The 15,830-nt window shown below is 39.1% G+C and overlaps 1 protein-coding gene and 1 long non-coding RNA gene across 5 annotated transcripts in view; one reads left to right on the top strand and one right to left on the bottom strand.

The window, feature by feature from the left end:
- Positions 1–15,830, bottom strand: part of LOC133539116 (uncharacterized) — a 1,110,877-nt gene that overhangs the window by 462,777 nt on the left and 632,270 nt on the right. The gene's annotated exons all lie outside the window — the stretch shown is intronic.
- The window catches only part of smad1 (SMAD family member 1), a 126,495-nt gene that overhangs the window by 58,453 nt on the left and 52,212 nt on the right, over positions 1–15,830 (top strand). Inside the window, exon 1 of one of the 4 annotated variants that reach the window (XM_061881191.1) lies at positions 1,438–1,550. The exons of the other annotated variants lie outside the window; for them this stretch is intronic. The gene's annotated coding sequence lies outside the window, so the exon portion shown is untranslated. Of the gene's footprint in view, positions 1–1,437; positions 1,551–15,830 lie in introns of those variants that run through there. 4 annotated transcript variants of the gene reach the window in all.

A 15,830-nucleotide genomic window follows, 5' to 3' on the forward strand; every position in this document is an offset into this window, starting at 1 on the left:
ATGTTCTCAAAAACAGCAGAGCTTTGACTTTATGTCCTTAAAAACAGTGTAGGGTTCATGTAATATAGAGGATCTTTGACTTTTTTGTTGTGGTTGTATGTTCTCAAAAACAGCAGAGCTTTGACTATATTTTTTCAGTAAGTCTTTAAAAACAGCAGGGCACTCCTGTCTTATAGAGGATCTTTGACTAGCGTTATTTGCAGTAGGTCCTTAAAAGCAGCAGACCTTTTACTTTTTTTTTTGGCAGTAAGTCATTAAAAACAGTAGAGGGTTCCTGTAATATAGAGGATCTTTGACTTGTTTTGTTGTTGTTGTATGTTCTCAAAAACAGCAGAGCTTTGACTTTATGTCCTTAAAAAACAGTGTAGGGTTCATGTAATATAGAGGATCTTTGACTTTTTTGTTGTGGTTGTATGTTCTCAAAAACAGCAGAGCTTTGACTATATTTTTTCAGTAAGTCTTTAAAAACAGCAGGGCACTCCTGTCTTATAGAGGATCTTTGACTAGCGTTATTTGCAGTAGGTCCTTAAAAGCAGCAGACCTTTTACTTTTTTTTTTGGCAGTAAGTCACTAAAAACAGTAAAGGGCTCCTTTTATATAGAGGATCTTTGATTACATTTTTTTTTTCAGTCGCTCCTTTAAAACAGCAGAGGGCTCTTGTTGTATAGAACATTTTTGGTTAATGTTTTTGCAGTCAGTACTCAAAAAGCAGCAGAGCCTAGATGTTTTATAGAGGATCTTTGATTATCGTTTTGTGCAGTAGTTCCTTAAAAAAAAGAAGACAGCACATTTATCTATCCATCCATTTTCTACCACTTGTCCCTTTCGAGGGTGCTGGAGCCTATCCCAGCAGCACTCAGGCGGAAGGCAGGGACGCTCATTTCATATTAAATATCTTTGACAAGTGTTTTAGCAGTAAGTTTTCAAAAAAAAACAGACTGTTTCTATTGTATAGATGAGCTTTGATTACTTTTTTCAGTAGTTCCTAAAACCAGTGCAGGGTTCCTGTAATATAAAGGATCTTTTTGTTCTATGTTCTGAAAAACAGCAGAGCTTAGACAATATTTTTTTTCAGTAAGTTTTTAAAAACAGCAAAGCACTCCTGTCTTATAGAAGATCTTTGACTAGCGTTTTTTTCAGTAGGTTTTTAAACGTAAACCTTTTTACTATTTTTTGGCAGTTAGTCATTAAAAACAGTAGAGGGCTTGTGTCGTATGAAGGATTTTTGACGAAAGAAAATGTGCCCACAGAATATGAATAATTCCAAGGTCTAAGAAAGACGTCTGCATTTTGATGTTTGCAATAATGACGCACGTGCACACGCACAGGCGCGCGCACGGACCCAAAGTTACATAATAATGAATGAAGCGAAGAAGCGTAAAAAAAGTAGGTCTTGTTATTGTCGGGGGGAGGGAGGGCTGTCCTGCGGAGTGATACTGGCGCAGGAGCGGAGGGTGAGGAGACCCCGCGACTCCCTGACGCCAGGCCGCATCACGCCGCGTGCAGCTCACTACAGGAGACATCATCCTGCCGCCGCGCCGCCTCGTCAGGTAACCACAACTTGCTCTAAAAACACACTTTTATTTCAACTTTACTTGATATAACTTCAACTTTTATCCACCCGTTTTACTCTTTTTTTTTTTCCCTCGTCGTCCTCGCTTGTTTGTGCTGTTTGTAGCCAAGTAGAGCCGACGGCGTTTCTTTAGAAGTGGACTTTTTCCCCTCTTTTTCTTGCATTTTCAGACACATTTCTCTGCTTTTAGGCTCAATTTCGTTCTTTATTTCACGCAAAGACAGCATCATTAAAGATGTTTTTGGTCTGTTATTTCACCAAATACCTGCCGGGTGCAGTTGTAATGCGTCCAAAAGCAACAAAATACATTTTAAAGTAGATTTCACAGCCATTGTGTGCACTTTTTTAACATGAGTATTTTGATAAATACAAAGTTATATTACTAGTAAACAATTATTTATACTTTTTCCTGCACAATGTATGCAAACTATCTGCTCTTTAAGCATAGAAATGATGTATTGCTACTTAAATCACAACACTTAACATGTTCTCACACTTGAACGACAGTTAAGAATGTTAACTTTTAGTTTTATGTTGCTGTGCTTAACTTATTTTTACACTTGTACCCCACTTAAGAATGTTAACTTTTAATTTTATGTTGCTGCATTTACAGTGTTTAACTTATTTGTACACCTGTACTACAGTTAAAAATGTTGACTTTTAGTTTTATGTTGCTGTGTCTAACTTATTTTTACAATTGTACTACAGTTAAGAATGTTAAAATTTAGTTTTATATTGCAGTGTTTACAGTGTTTAACTTATTTTTACACTTGTACTCCAGTTAAGAATGATAACTTTTAGTTTTATGTTGCTGTGTTTACAGTGTTTAACTTATTTTTACACTTGTACCACAGTTAAGAATGTTAACTTTTAGTTTTATGTTGCTGAGTTTAACTTATTTTTACACTTGTACCACAGTTAAGAATGTTAACTTTTAGTTTTATGTTGCTGTGTTTACAGTGTTTAACTTATTTTTACACGTGTACCACAATTAAGAATGTTAACTTTTAGTTTTATGTTGCTGTGTTTACAGTGTTTAACTTATTTTTACACTTGTACCACAGTTAAGAATGTTAACTTTTAGTTTTATGTTGCTGTCTTTAACTTATTTTTACACTTGTACTACAGTTAAGAATGTTAACTTTTAGTTTTATGTTGCTGTGTTTAACTTATTTTTACACTTGTACTACGGTTAAAAACGTTAACATTAAGTTTTATTTTGCTGTGTTTACAGTGTTAAACTTATTTTTACACTTGTACTACAGTTAAAAACGTTAACATTAAGTTTTATGTTGCTGTGTTTACAGTGTTGAACTTATTTTTACACTTGTACCACAGTTAAGAATGTTAACTTTTAGTTTTATTTTGCTTAGTTTAACTTATTTTTACACTTGTACTACAGTTAAAAACGTTAACATTAAGTTTTATGTTGCTGTGTTTACAGTGTTTTTTCATACTTGTACTACAGTTAAGAATGTTAACTTTTAGTTTTATGTTGCTGTGTTTAACTTATTTTTACACTTGTACTACGGTTGAAAACGTTAATATTAAGTTTTATTTTGCTGTGTTTACAGTGTTAAACTTATTTTTACACTTGTACTACAGTTAAAAACGTTAACATTAAGTTTTATGTTGCTGTGTTTACAGTGTTGAACTTATTTTTACACTTGTACCACAGTTAAGAATGTTAACTTTTAGTTTTATTTTGCTTAGTTTAACTTATTTTTACACTTGTACTACAGTTAAAAACGTTAACATTAAGTTTTATGTTGCTGTGTTTACAGTGTTTTTTCATACTTGTACTACAGTTAAGAATGTTAACTTTTAGTTTTATGTTGCTGTGTTTAACTTATTTTTACACTTGTACTACGGTTAAAAACGTTAATATTAAGTTTTATTTTGCTGTGTTTACAGTGTTAAACTTATTTTTACACTTGTACTACAGTTAAAAACGTTAACATTAAGTTTTATGTTGCTGTGTTTACAGTGTTGAACTTATTTTTACACTTGTACCACAGTTAAGAATGTTAACTTTTAGTTTTATTTTGCTTAGTTTAACTTATTTTTACACTTATACTACAGTTAAAAACGTTAACATTAAGTTTTATGTTGCTGTGTTTACAGTGTTTTTTCATACTTGTACTACAGTTAAGAATGTTAACTTTTAGTTTTGTGTTGCTGTGTTTAACTTATTTTTACACTTGTACTACGGTTAAAAACGTTAATATTAAGTTTTATTTTGCTGTGTTTACAGTGTTAAACTTATTTTTACACTTGTACTATAGTTAAAAACGTTAACATTAAGTTTTATGTTGCTGTGTTTACAGTGTTGAACTTATTTTTACACTTGTACCACAGTTAAGAATGTTAACTTTTAGTTTTATTTTGCTTAGTTTAACTTATTTTTACACTTGTACTACAGTTAAAAACGTTAACATTAAGTTTTATGTTGCTGTGTTTACAGTGTTGAACTTCTTTTTACACTTGTACCGCAGTTAAGAATGTTAACATTTAGTTTTATGTTGCTGTGTTTAACTTATTTTTCACACTTGTACTACAGTTAAGAATGTTAACTTTTAGTTGTATGTGATTTTATTTATAGCGATTCACTTCTTATTCCACTTTACAGTTAAACATTAGTTTGTGTTTTTGTATACGGCGGTTGAGAAGTTTAGTTCTCGCACCGGTTCATTTATTCTTACGCTTGAACGGTAGTTAAGAATGTAAACATCAGTTTGTTATTGTGTTTACAGCATTTTGTTCTTTTTTTTTATACTGGAATGACAGCTAAGAACATTAGCTTTTAGTTTTATGTCTTTTTTTTTTGCAGTGGTTCACCTATATTTTTTACTTAAACAGTTAAAAATGTTGACTTTTTGTTGCATTTGGTTTTTTGATAAGATTATTGGATTTTTATTTTATTATATATTTATTTAATTGGATTTCCTGACCAACTTGAATGTAGATTTTCAGTTTGACTCTGGAACGGACAATTTTTTTCCCCTTAGACACATGAATAGTAGCATATTTCATTAAAGTACGTTAGGAGTATCGATACTCTACGGCACAGGTGTCAAACTCAAGGCCTGGGGGCCAGATTTGGCCCGTCGCGTCATTTTATGTGGCCCGCGAAAGCCTGGGAAAAAAATGGGTTTATATAAAATACTTATTTTTATTTTATGTTTTTACTAAATGCAAATCGTTCTTTCAATCGACAAAAAAATTTTGCCTAATTTAAAGTTTAATATTATCTGATCATGCCAATTTTATAATTATATACTTTATTGCAAAATTATTTTTGTGAGCTAAAAAATAGTTAAATATCTGCTTGTCAATCTTTATTTATGATTTTAAATCAAGTTATACATTAATAAATCTGATGATATGCATTTCCATTAATCACAGGTTATCACCCGCATGCATAATGTAAATACATTTTGCGGTATAGTTCGGTTGGTAGAGCGGCCGTTCCAGCAACTTGAGGGTTCCAGGTTCGATCCCTGCTTCTGCCAACCTAGTCGCTGCCGTTGTGTCCTTGGGCAAGACACTTTACCCACCTGCTCCCAGTGCCACCCACACTGCATTAAACATAGATATTGGCTTTCACTATGTAAAAGCACTTTAAATCACTAGAAAAAAGCGCTATAAAAATATAATTCAATTCACTTCACTTCCCCTCTGAAAGCAGCCATGACTGCGATGTGGCCCTCAGTGAAAATGAGTATGACAGCGCTGCCCTATGGTCTCAATGTGGAGTGTGAATCTAAGGGAAGTGAATCCATTTCTTTTTTAATATGTTGATGTTCCTAAATGCCCCGCGATGACGTGGCGACTTGTCCAGGGTGTACCCCAATTTCCGCCTTATTGTAGCTGAGATAGTCACCAGCGCCCCCGCCACCCCAAAAGAGAAAAAGCGGTAGGAAATGGATGGATGGATGTTCCTAAATGAGCTTTGTCTCCTCGTGTGGCATCTTTAAATTCAAAAAGCTTTTTTTTTTAACCTTTTTATTTTTGTATCATCCTCCTACCGAGGGTGTCTTAAAGCAGTGTTTTTCAACCTTTTTCAAGCCAAGGCACATTTTTAGCGTTGAAAAATATCCGGAGGCACAGAACCAGCAGAAATCATTAAAAAACGAAACTCTGTTGACAGTAAAAAGTCGTTGTCGCAATTGTTGGATATAACTTTAAAACATAACCAAGCATTCATCACTATAGCTCTTGTCTCAAAGTAGGTGTGCTGTCACCACCTGTCACATCACACCCTGACTTATTTGGACTTTTTTGCTGTTTTTCTGTGTGTATTGTATTTCTTCTTGTCTTGTGCTCCTATTTTGGTGGCTTTTTTGATATTTTCCTGCAGCAGTTTCACGTCTTCCTTTGAGCGATATTTCCCACATATACTTTGTTTTAGCGATCAAGAATAGTTCAGTTGTTTTGTATCTTTGTGGGGACATTGGTGATTGTCATGTCATGTTCGGATGTACATTGTCTTTTCTCCACAGTAAGTCTTTGCTGTCGTCCAGCATTATGTTTTTGTGTACTTTGTAGCCAGTTCAGTATAAGTTTCGTTCTGCATAGCCTTCCCTAAGCTTCAATGCCCTTTCTTATGGGCACTCATCTTTTGTTTATTTTTGGTCTATGCATTAGAAACCTGTTTACCTGCATGCTGCCTCCCGCTGTTTCCGACATCTACAAAGCTATTAGCTACCGGCTGCCACCTACTGATATGGAAGAGTATTGAACAGTTAGTCTGCCGAGCTCTAGACCAGTGGTTCTCAACCTTTTTTCAGTGATGTACCCTCTGTGAACATTTTCTTAATTCAAGTACCCCCGAATCAGAGCAAAGCATTTTTGGTTGAAAAAAAGAGACAAAGATGTAAAATACAGCACTATGTAATCAGTTTCTGATTTATTAAATTGTATAACAGTGCAAAAATATTGCTCATTTGTAGTGGTATATCTTGAACTATTTAGAGAAAAAAGATATAAAAATAACAAAAAAACTTGTTGAAAAATAAACTACTGATTCAATTATAAATAAAGATTTCTACACATAGAAGTAATCAACTTAAAGTTAAAACATAATGCATATGTTCCTTGACTGCACTTAAATGTAGAATATATGTTGAATATATTTATATTATTCATATATTATATATTATATGTATATTTTATTATTTATTATTATCATTGTCTAGTGTGAGCAAACTGTGGTGCTGAATTTCCCCCAGGGATCAATAAAGTACTTTCTGTTCTATTCTAAGTGCCCTCTTTGGGGATTGTAATAGAGATCCATCTGGGTTCATCAACTTACTTCGAAACATTTCTTCACAAAAAAAGAAATCTTTAACATCAATATTTATGGAACATGTCCACAAAAAAATCTAGCTGTCAACACTGAATATTGCATTGTTGTATTTCTTTTCACACTTTATTAACTTACATTCATATTTTGTTGAAGTATTATTCAATAAATATATTTATAAAGATTTTTTAATTTTTGTTGCTATTTTTAGAATATTTAAAAAAAATCTCACACACCCCTTGGCATGCCTTCAAGTACCCCCAGGGTTACAAGTACCCCCATTTGAGAACCACTGCTCTTGACAGCACCGACAGTCAACAACAACACATCATTTGCAGACTATAATTACTGGTTTGCAAAAAATATAGGGGAAATTAGATCATCTCCCACGGCACACCAGACTGTATCTCACGGCCGCGGCACAGTGGTTGAAAAACACTGTGTTAAAGTATCCAAATGTGTGTGGCAGTCCACGAGCATCACTGATGACATCTCATATAACACAAAGCAGGTGTATTAATACATTTATGTATACATTTCACGGCAAACAGACGTGTAAATATAGGTTAGCGGCATTCCCGCAGCTCGCCAGGCCGTCACAACACGGCCCACAGACCACCGCATGTGTGGAGGTGTCCCTCCTGACAGGACGCTAACCCTGCAGCACGGAGAGCCAGGCATGGTTGAGATAGCTGGCTTGAGATCCTCTTGTTGTTGGGCGGGCGGGGGTCAGAGGTCAGCGCTTTAAAGGCAAAGCTAAGCGTGTGACTAAGCGCTTCTGGTGTCGTGCCAACGTGTTTACACGCTGTCTGGTTCTTTCATTCAGGATCACACACTCGCCCACAGCCAAGTCATGGGAATTGAAGTCGTTATAGCACAGGTGGTAGGTCTGATCCGTCACATCATTTACGGTGGCCCGCCGCTGCATTGGACATTGCCGTCACGTCATTTTACATGGTCCACCACATCATTTTACATGGTCCACCACATCATTTTATGTGGTCCACCACATCATTTTACATGGTCCACCACGTCATTTTACGTGGTCCACCACGTCATTTTATGTGGTCCACCACATCATTTTATGTGGTCCACCACGTCATTTTATGTGGTCCACCACATCATTTTATGTGGTCCACCACATCATTTTATGTGGTCCGCCCCCTCATTTTACATGGTCCACCACATCATTTTATGTGGTCCACCAAATCATTTTATGTGGTCCGCCCCCTCATTTTACATGGTCCACCACATCATTTTATGTGGTCCACCAAATCATTTTATGTGGTCCGCCCCCTCATTTTATGTGGTCCACCACATCATTTTATGTGGTCCACCACGTCATTTTACGTGGTCCACCACATCATTTTATGTGGTCCGCCCCCTCATTTTACATGGTCCACCACGTCATTTTATGTGGTCCACCACATCATTTTATGTGGTCCACCAAATCATTTTACATGGTCCACCACGTCATTTTACGTGGTCCACCACATCATTTTATGTGGTCCACCACATCATTTTATGTGGTCCGCCCCCTCATTTTATGTGGTCCGCCCCCTCATTTTACATGGTCCACCACGTCATTTTATGTGGTCCACCACATCATTTTATGTGGTCCGCCCCCTCATTTTACGTGGTCCACCACGTCATTTTATGTGGTCCACCACATCATTTTATGTGGTCCACCACATCATTTTATGTGGTCCACCACGTCATTTTATGTGGTCCACCACATCATTTTATGTGGTCCGCCCCCTCATTTTATGTGGTCCGCCCCCTCATTTTACATGGTCCACCACGTCATTTTATGTGGTCCACCACATCATTTTATGTGGTCCGCCCCCTCATTTTACGTGGTCCACCACGTCATTTTATGTGGTCCACCACATCATTTTACGTGGTCCACCACATCATTTTATGTGGTCCACCACGTCATTTTATGTGGTCCACCACATCATTTTATGTGGTCCGCCCCCTCATTTTATGTGGTCCACCACATCATTTTATGTGGTCCGCCCCCTCATTTTATGTGGTCCACCACATCATTTTACGTGGTCCACCACGTCATTTTATGTGGTCCACCACATCATTTTATGTGGTCCACCACATCATTTTATGTGGTCCGCCCCCTCATTTTACATGGTCCACCACATCATTTTATGTGGTCCACCAAATCATTTTATGTGGTCCGCCCCCTCATTTTATGTGGTCCACCACATCATTTTATGTGGTCCACCACATCATTTTATGTGGTCCGCCCCCTCATTTTATGTGGTCCACCACGTCATTTTACGTGGTCCACCACATCATTTTATGTGGTCCACCACATCATTTTATGTGGTCCGCCCCCTCATTTTACGTGGTCCACCACGTCATTTTATGTGGTCCACCACATCATTTTATGTGGTCCACCACATCATTTTATGTGGTCCACCACATCATTTTATGTGGTCCACCACATCATTTTATGTGGTCCACCACATCATTTTATGTGGTCCGCCCCCTCATTTTACATGGTCCACCACATCATTTTATGTGGTCCACCAAATCATTTTATGTGGTCCGCCCCCTCATTTTATGTGGTCCACCACATCATTTTATGTGGTCCACCACATCATTTTATGTGGTCCGCCCCCTCATTTTATGTGGTCCACCACGTCATTTTACGTGGTCCACCACATCATTTTATGTGGTCCACCACATCATTTTATGTGGTCCGCCCCCTCATTTTATGTGGTCCGCCCCCTCATTTTACATGGTCCACCACGTCATTTTATGTGGTCTACCACATCATTTTATGTGGTCCACCACATCATTTTATGTGGTCCGCCCCCTCATTTTACATGGTCCACCACGTCATTTTATGTGGTCCACCACGTCATTTTATGTGGTCCACCACATCATTTTATGTGGTCCGCCCCCTCATTTTACATGGTCCACCACATCATTTTATGTGGTCCGCCCCCTCATTTTATGTGGTCCACCACGTCATTTTATGTGGTCCACCACATCATTTTATGTGGTCCGCCCCCTCATTTTATGTGGTCCACCACGTCATTTTACGTGGTCCACCACATCATTTTATGTGGTCCACCACATCATTTTATGTGGTCCGCCCCCTCATTTTATGTGGTCCGCCCCCTCATTTTACATGGTCCACCACGTCATTTTATGTGGTCTACCACATCATTTTATGTGGTCCACCACATCATTTTATGTGGTCCGCCCCCTCATTTTACATGGTCCACCACGTCATTTTATGTGGTCCACCACATCATTTTATGTGGTCCGCCCCCTCATTTTATGTGGTCCGCCCCCTCATTTTATGTGGTCCACCACGTCATTTTATGTGGTCCACCACATCATTTTATGTGGTCCACCACATCATTTTATGTGGTCCGCCCCCTCATTTTACGTGGTCCACCACATCATTTTATGTGGTCCGCCCCCTCATTTTATGTGGTCCACCACGTCATTTTATGTGGTCCACCACATCATTTTATGTGGTCCGCCCCCTCATTTTATGTGGTCCACCACGTCATTTTATGTGGTCCACCACATCATTTTATGTGGTCCGCCCCCTCATTTTACGTGGTCCACCACATCATTTTATGTGGTCCGCCCCCTCATTTTATGTGGTCCACCACGTCATTTTATGTGGTCCACCACATCATTTTATGTGGTCCGCCCCCTCATTTTATGTGGTCCACCACGTCATTTTATGTGGTCCACCACATCATTTTATGTGGTCCGCCCCCTCATTTTACATGGTCCACCACGTCATTTTATGTGGTCCACCACATCATTTTATGTGGTCCGCCCCCTCATTTTATGTGGTCCACCACATCATTTTATGTGGTCCGCCCCCTCATTTTATGTGGTCCACCACGTCATTTTATGTGGTCCACCACATCATTTTATGTGGTCCGCCCCCTCATTTTATGTGGTCCACCACGTCATTTTATGTGGTCCACCACATCATTTTATGTGGTCCGCCCCCTCATTTTACATGGTCCACCACGTCATTTTATGTGGTCCACCACATCATTTTATGTGGTCCGCCCCCTCATTTTATGTGGTCCACCACGTCATTTTATGTGGTCCACCACATCATTTTATGTGGTCCGCCCCCTCATTTTACGTGGTCCACCACATCATTTTATGTGGTCCACCAAATCATTTTATGTGGTTCGCCCCCTCATTTTATGTGGTCCGCCCCCTCATTTTATGTGGTCCACCACATCATTTTATGTGGTCCACCACATCATTTTATGTGGTCCGCCCCCTCATTTTATGTGGTCCACCACGTCATTTTATGTGGTCCACCACATCATTTTATGTGGTCCGCCCCCTCATTTTACGTGGTCCACCACATCATTTTATGTGGTCCACCAAATCATTTTATGTGGTTCGCCCCCTCATTTTATGTGGTCCGCCCCCTCATTTTATGTGGTCCACCACATCATTTTATGTGGTCCACCACATCATTTTATGTGGTCCGCCCCCTCATTTTATGTGGTCCACCACGTCATTTTATGTGGTCCACCACATCATTTTATGTGGTCCGCCCCCTCATTTTATGTGGTCCACCACGTCATTTTATGTGGTCCACCAAATCGTTTTATGTGGTCCGCCCCCTCATTTTACGTGGTCCACCACATCATTTTATGTGGTCCACCAAATCATTTTATGTGGTCCGCCCCCTCATTTTATGTGGTCCACCACATCATTTTATGTGGTCCACCAAATCATTTTACATGGTCCACCACGTCATTTTATGTGGTCCACCAAATCATTTTATGTGGTCCGCCCCCTCATTTTACATGGTCCACCACATCATTTTATGTGGTCCGCCCCCTCATTTTACATGGTCCACCACGTCATTTTATGTGGTCCACCAAATCATTTTATGTGGTCCGCCCCCTCATTTTACATGTTCCACCACGTCATTTTACGTGGTCCACCACATCATTTTTACATGGTCCGCCCCCTCATTTTACATGGTCCACCACATCATTTTATGTGGTCCGCCCCCTCATTTTACATGGTCCACCACGTCATTTTATGTGGTCCACCACATCATTTTATGTGGTCCACCACATCATTTTATGTGGTCCACCACGTCATTTTATGTGGTCCACCAAATCATTTTATGTGGTCCACCAAATCATTTTATGTGGTCCACCAAATCATTTTATGTGGTCCGCCCCCTCATTTTATGTGGTCCACCACATCATTTTATGTGGTCCACCAAATCATTTTACATGGTCCACCACGTCATTTTATGTGGTCCACCAAATCATTTTATGTGGTCCGCCCCCTCATTTTACATGGTCCACCACATCATTTTATGTGGTCCGCCCCCTCATTTTACATGGTCCACCACGTCATTTTATGTGGTCCACCAAATCATTTTATGTGGTCCGCCCCCTCATTTTACATGTTCCACCACGTCATTTTACGTGGTCCACCACATCATTTTTACATGGTCCGCCCCCTCATTTTACATGGTCCACCACATCATTTTATGTGGTCCGCCCCCTCATTTTACATGGTCCACCACGTCATTTTATGTGGTCCACCACATCATTTTATGTGGTCCGCCCCCTCATTTTATGTGGTCCACCACGTCATTTTATGTGGTCCACCAAATCATTTTATGTGGTCCACCAAATCATTTTATGTGGTCCACCAAATCATTTTATGTGGTCCGCCCCCTCATTTTATGTGGTCCACCACGTCATTTTATGTGGTCCACCACATCATTTTATGTGGTCCACCACATCATTTTACATGGTCCACCACGTCATTTTATGTGGTCCACCACGTCATTTTATGTGGTCCACCAAATCATTTTATGTGGTCCGCCCCCTCATTTTATGTGGTCCACCACGTCATTTTATGTGGTCCACCACATCATTTTATGTGGTCCGCCCCCTCATTTTACATGGTCCACCACGTAATTTTATGTGGTCCACCACGTCATTTTATGTGGTCCACCACATCATTTTATGTGGTCCACCACGTCATTTTATGTGGTCCACCACATCGTTTTACGTGGCCGCCACATCATTTTATGTGGTCCTCCACATCGTTTTACGTGGCCGCCACATCATTTTATGTGGTCCTCCACATCGTTTTACGTGGCCGCCACATCATTTTATGTAGTACACTACCTCATTTTATGTGGTCCGCCAAATCATTTTACATGGCTTGCCAAATTTTTTTATGTGGTCAACCACATCATTTTACATTGTCAGCCACAGTTTCTTTTGGCCTGCCACTTCATTATTTTATGTCGTCCGCCACCTTATTTTACGTGGTCAGCCACATCATTTCATGTAGTCAGCCACATCATTTCATGTGGTCTGTCACATAATTTTACGTGGTCCGCCACATCATTTCATGAGGTCTGCCACATAATTTTATGTGGTCTGCCACATCATTTCATGAGGTCCGCCACATCATTTTTCGTGCTCCGCTACATTATTTCATGTCGTCCGCCACGTAATTTTAGGTGGTCAGCCGCATCATTTCATGACTAATGTACAAACCCCGTTTCCTTATGAGTTGGGAAATTGTGTTAGATGTAAATATAAACAGAATAAAATGATTTGCAAATCATTTTCAAGCCATATTCAGTTGAATATGCTACAAAGACAACATATTTGATGTTCAAACTCATAAACTTTTTTTTTTTTGCAAATAATAATTAATTTAGAATTTCATGGCTGCAACACATGCCAAAGTAGTTGGGAAAGGTGGCAATACATACTGATAAAGTTGAGGAATGCTCATCAAACACTCATTTGGAACATCCAACAGGTGTGCAGGCTAATTGGGAACAGGTGGGTGCCATGATTGGGTATAAAAGCAGCTTCCATAAAATGCTAAGTAATTCACAAACAAGGATGGGGTGAGGGTCACCACTTTGTAAGCAAATTGTCGAACACTTTTAGAACAACATTTCTCAACGAGCTATTGCAAGGAATTTAGGGATTTTACCATCTACGGTGCATAAAATCCTCAAAAACTTCAGAGAATCTGGAGAAATCACTGCAGGTAAGCGATGATATTACGTACTTTTGATCCCTCAGGCGGTACTGCATCAAAAACCGACATCAGTGTGTTAAGGATATCACCACAAGGGCTCAGGAACACTTCATAAAACCCCTGTCAGTATCTACAGTTGGTCGCTGCATCAGTAAGGGCAAGTTAAAACTCTACTATGCAAAGCCAAACCCATTTATCAACAATATCCTGAAACGCTGCCGGCTTCGCTGGGCCCGAGCTCACCTAAGATGGACTGATGCAAAGTGGAAAAGTGTTCTGTGGTCTGACCAGTCCACATTTCAAATTATATTTGGAAACAGAGGACGTGGTGTCCTCCAGAACAAAGATGAAAATAACCATTCGGATTGTTATAGGCGCAAAGTTCAAAAGCCAGCATCTGTGATGGTATGGGGGTGTATTAATGCCCAAGGCATGGGTAACTTACACATCTGTGAAGGCACCAATAATGCTGAAAGGTACATACAGGTTTTGGAGCAACATATGTTGTCATCCAAGCAACGTCATCATGGACGCCCCTGCTTATTTTAGCAAGAAAAGTGTTACAACAGCCTGGCTTTGTTAAAAAAAGAGTGCGGGTACTTTCCTGGCCCGCCTGCAGTCCAGACCTGAATCCCATGGAAAATGTGTGGCGCATTATGAAGCGTAAAATACGACAGCGGTGACCCCGGACTGTTGAAGGACTGAAGCTCTACATAAAACAAGAATGGGAAAGAATTCCACTTTCAAAGCTTCAACAATTAGTTTCCTCAGTTCCCAAACGATTATTGAGTGTTGTTAAAAGAAAATGTGATGTAACACAGTGGTGAACATGCCCTTTCCCAACTACTTTGGCACGTGTTGCAGCCATGAAATTCTAAGTTAATTATTGTTTGCAAAAAAAAAATAAAGTTTATGAGTTTGAACATCAAATATCTTGTCTTTGTAGCATATTCAACTGAATATGGGTTGAAAAGGATTTGCAAATCAATCTATTCTGTTTATATTTACATCTAACACTATTTCCCAACTCATATGGAAACGGAGTTTGTATGTGCTCGCGCGCACGTTGACAGTTCAGCTTGCCATTTATATATATATATAAATATATATATATATATATATATATATATACACACACACATATACATACATATATGTACATTTTATATATATATATATATATATATATACTGTATATATATTAATATATATATATATATATATTTATATATATTTAGGTGGCGACTTGTCCCGGGTGTACCTTGCCTTCCGCCAGAATGCAGCTGAGATAGGCTCCAGCACCTCCCGCTACCCCAAAAGAGACAAGCGGTAGAAAATGGATGTATGGATGAATAGTTTATTTTTTTGGATAGATTCTTGAAAATTATGGATTGATTTTGAATCGTGATGAATAAGAATCGCGATTCAAATGTGAATTGATTCTTTTTTGCACCCCTAATTTTCATATATTACTTTAACACAATATACTAATGTCATTTTTGTTGATTAATTTAAAGATATCGATATAGAAACCTTCCATGATGTACCGAGGAGCGTAGACAAGATTATTTGCATACGATGGCGGCTCCGTGTGAAAAATAGCTGGGACCTTTCAAATTCCAGCTCCGAGCGGCGGCAGATCATCAGCAGCTTGCCGTGTCTTTCTTCATCCTCCGCTTCACTTCTGAAGCTGAGTTTATCATCCTGAGCTTGGTGCCAGTGACATTGAGGAAGAAGAAAATGAGAATTGGCAAAAAGGCGTCCGATTACGGGCGTGTTTTGTTACTTCTGGCTCTTTTATCGTCCATCAGAGAGCAGATATGGGCAAGTCCTCCCACTGGAAAAACACCCACTGCGTCTCAGATCTGCGGCATTACTGTCACTCTCACTTTCCTC

The sequence above is a fragment of the Nerophis ophidion genome, linkage group LG20 (genome assembly GCF_033978795.1).
Source record: "Nerophis ophidion isolate RoL-2023_Sa linkage group LG20, RoL_Noph_v1.0, whole genome shotgun sequence".
Lineage (NCBI taxonomy): Eukaryota > Metazoa > Chordata > Actinopteri > Syngnathiformes > Syngnathidae > Nerophis > Nerophis ophidion.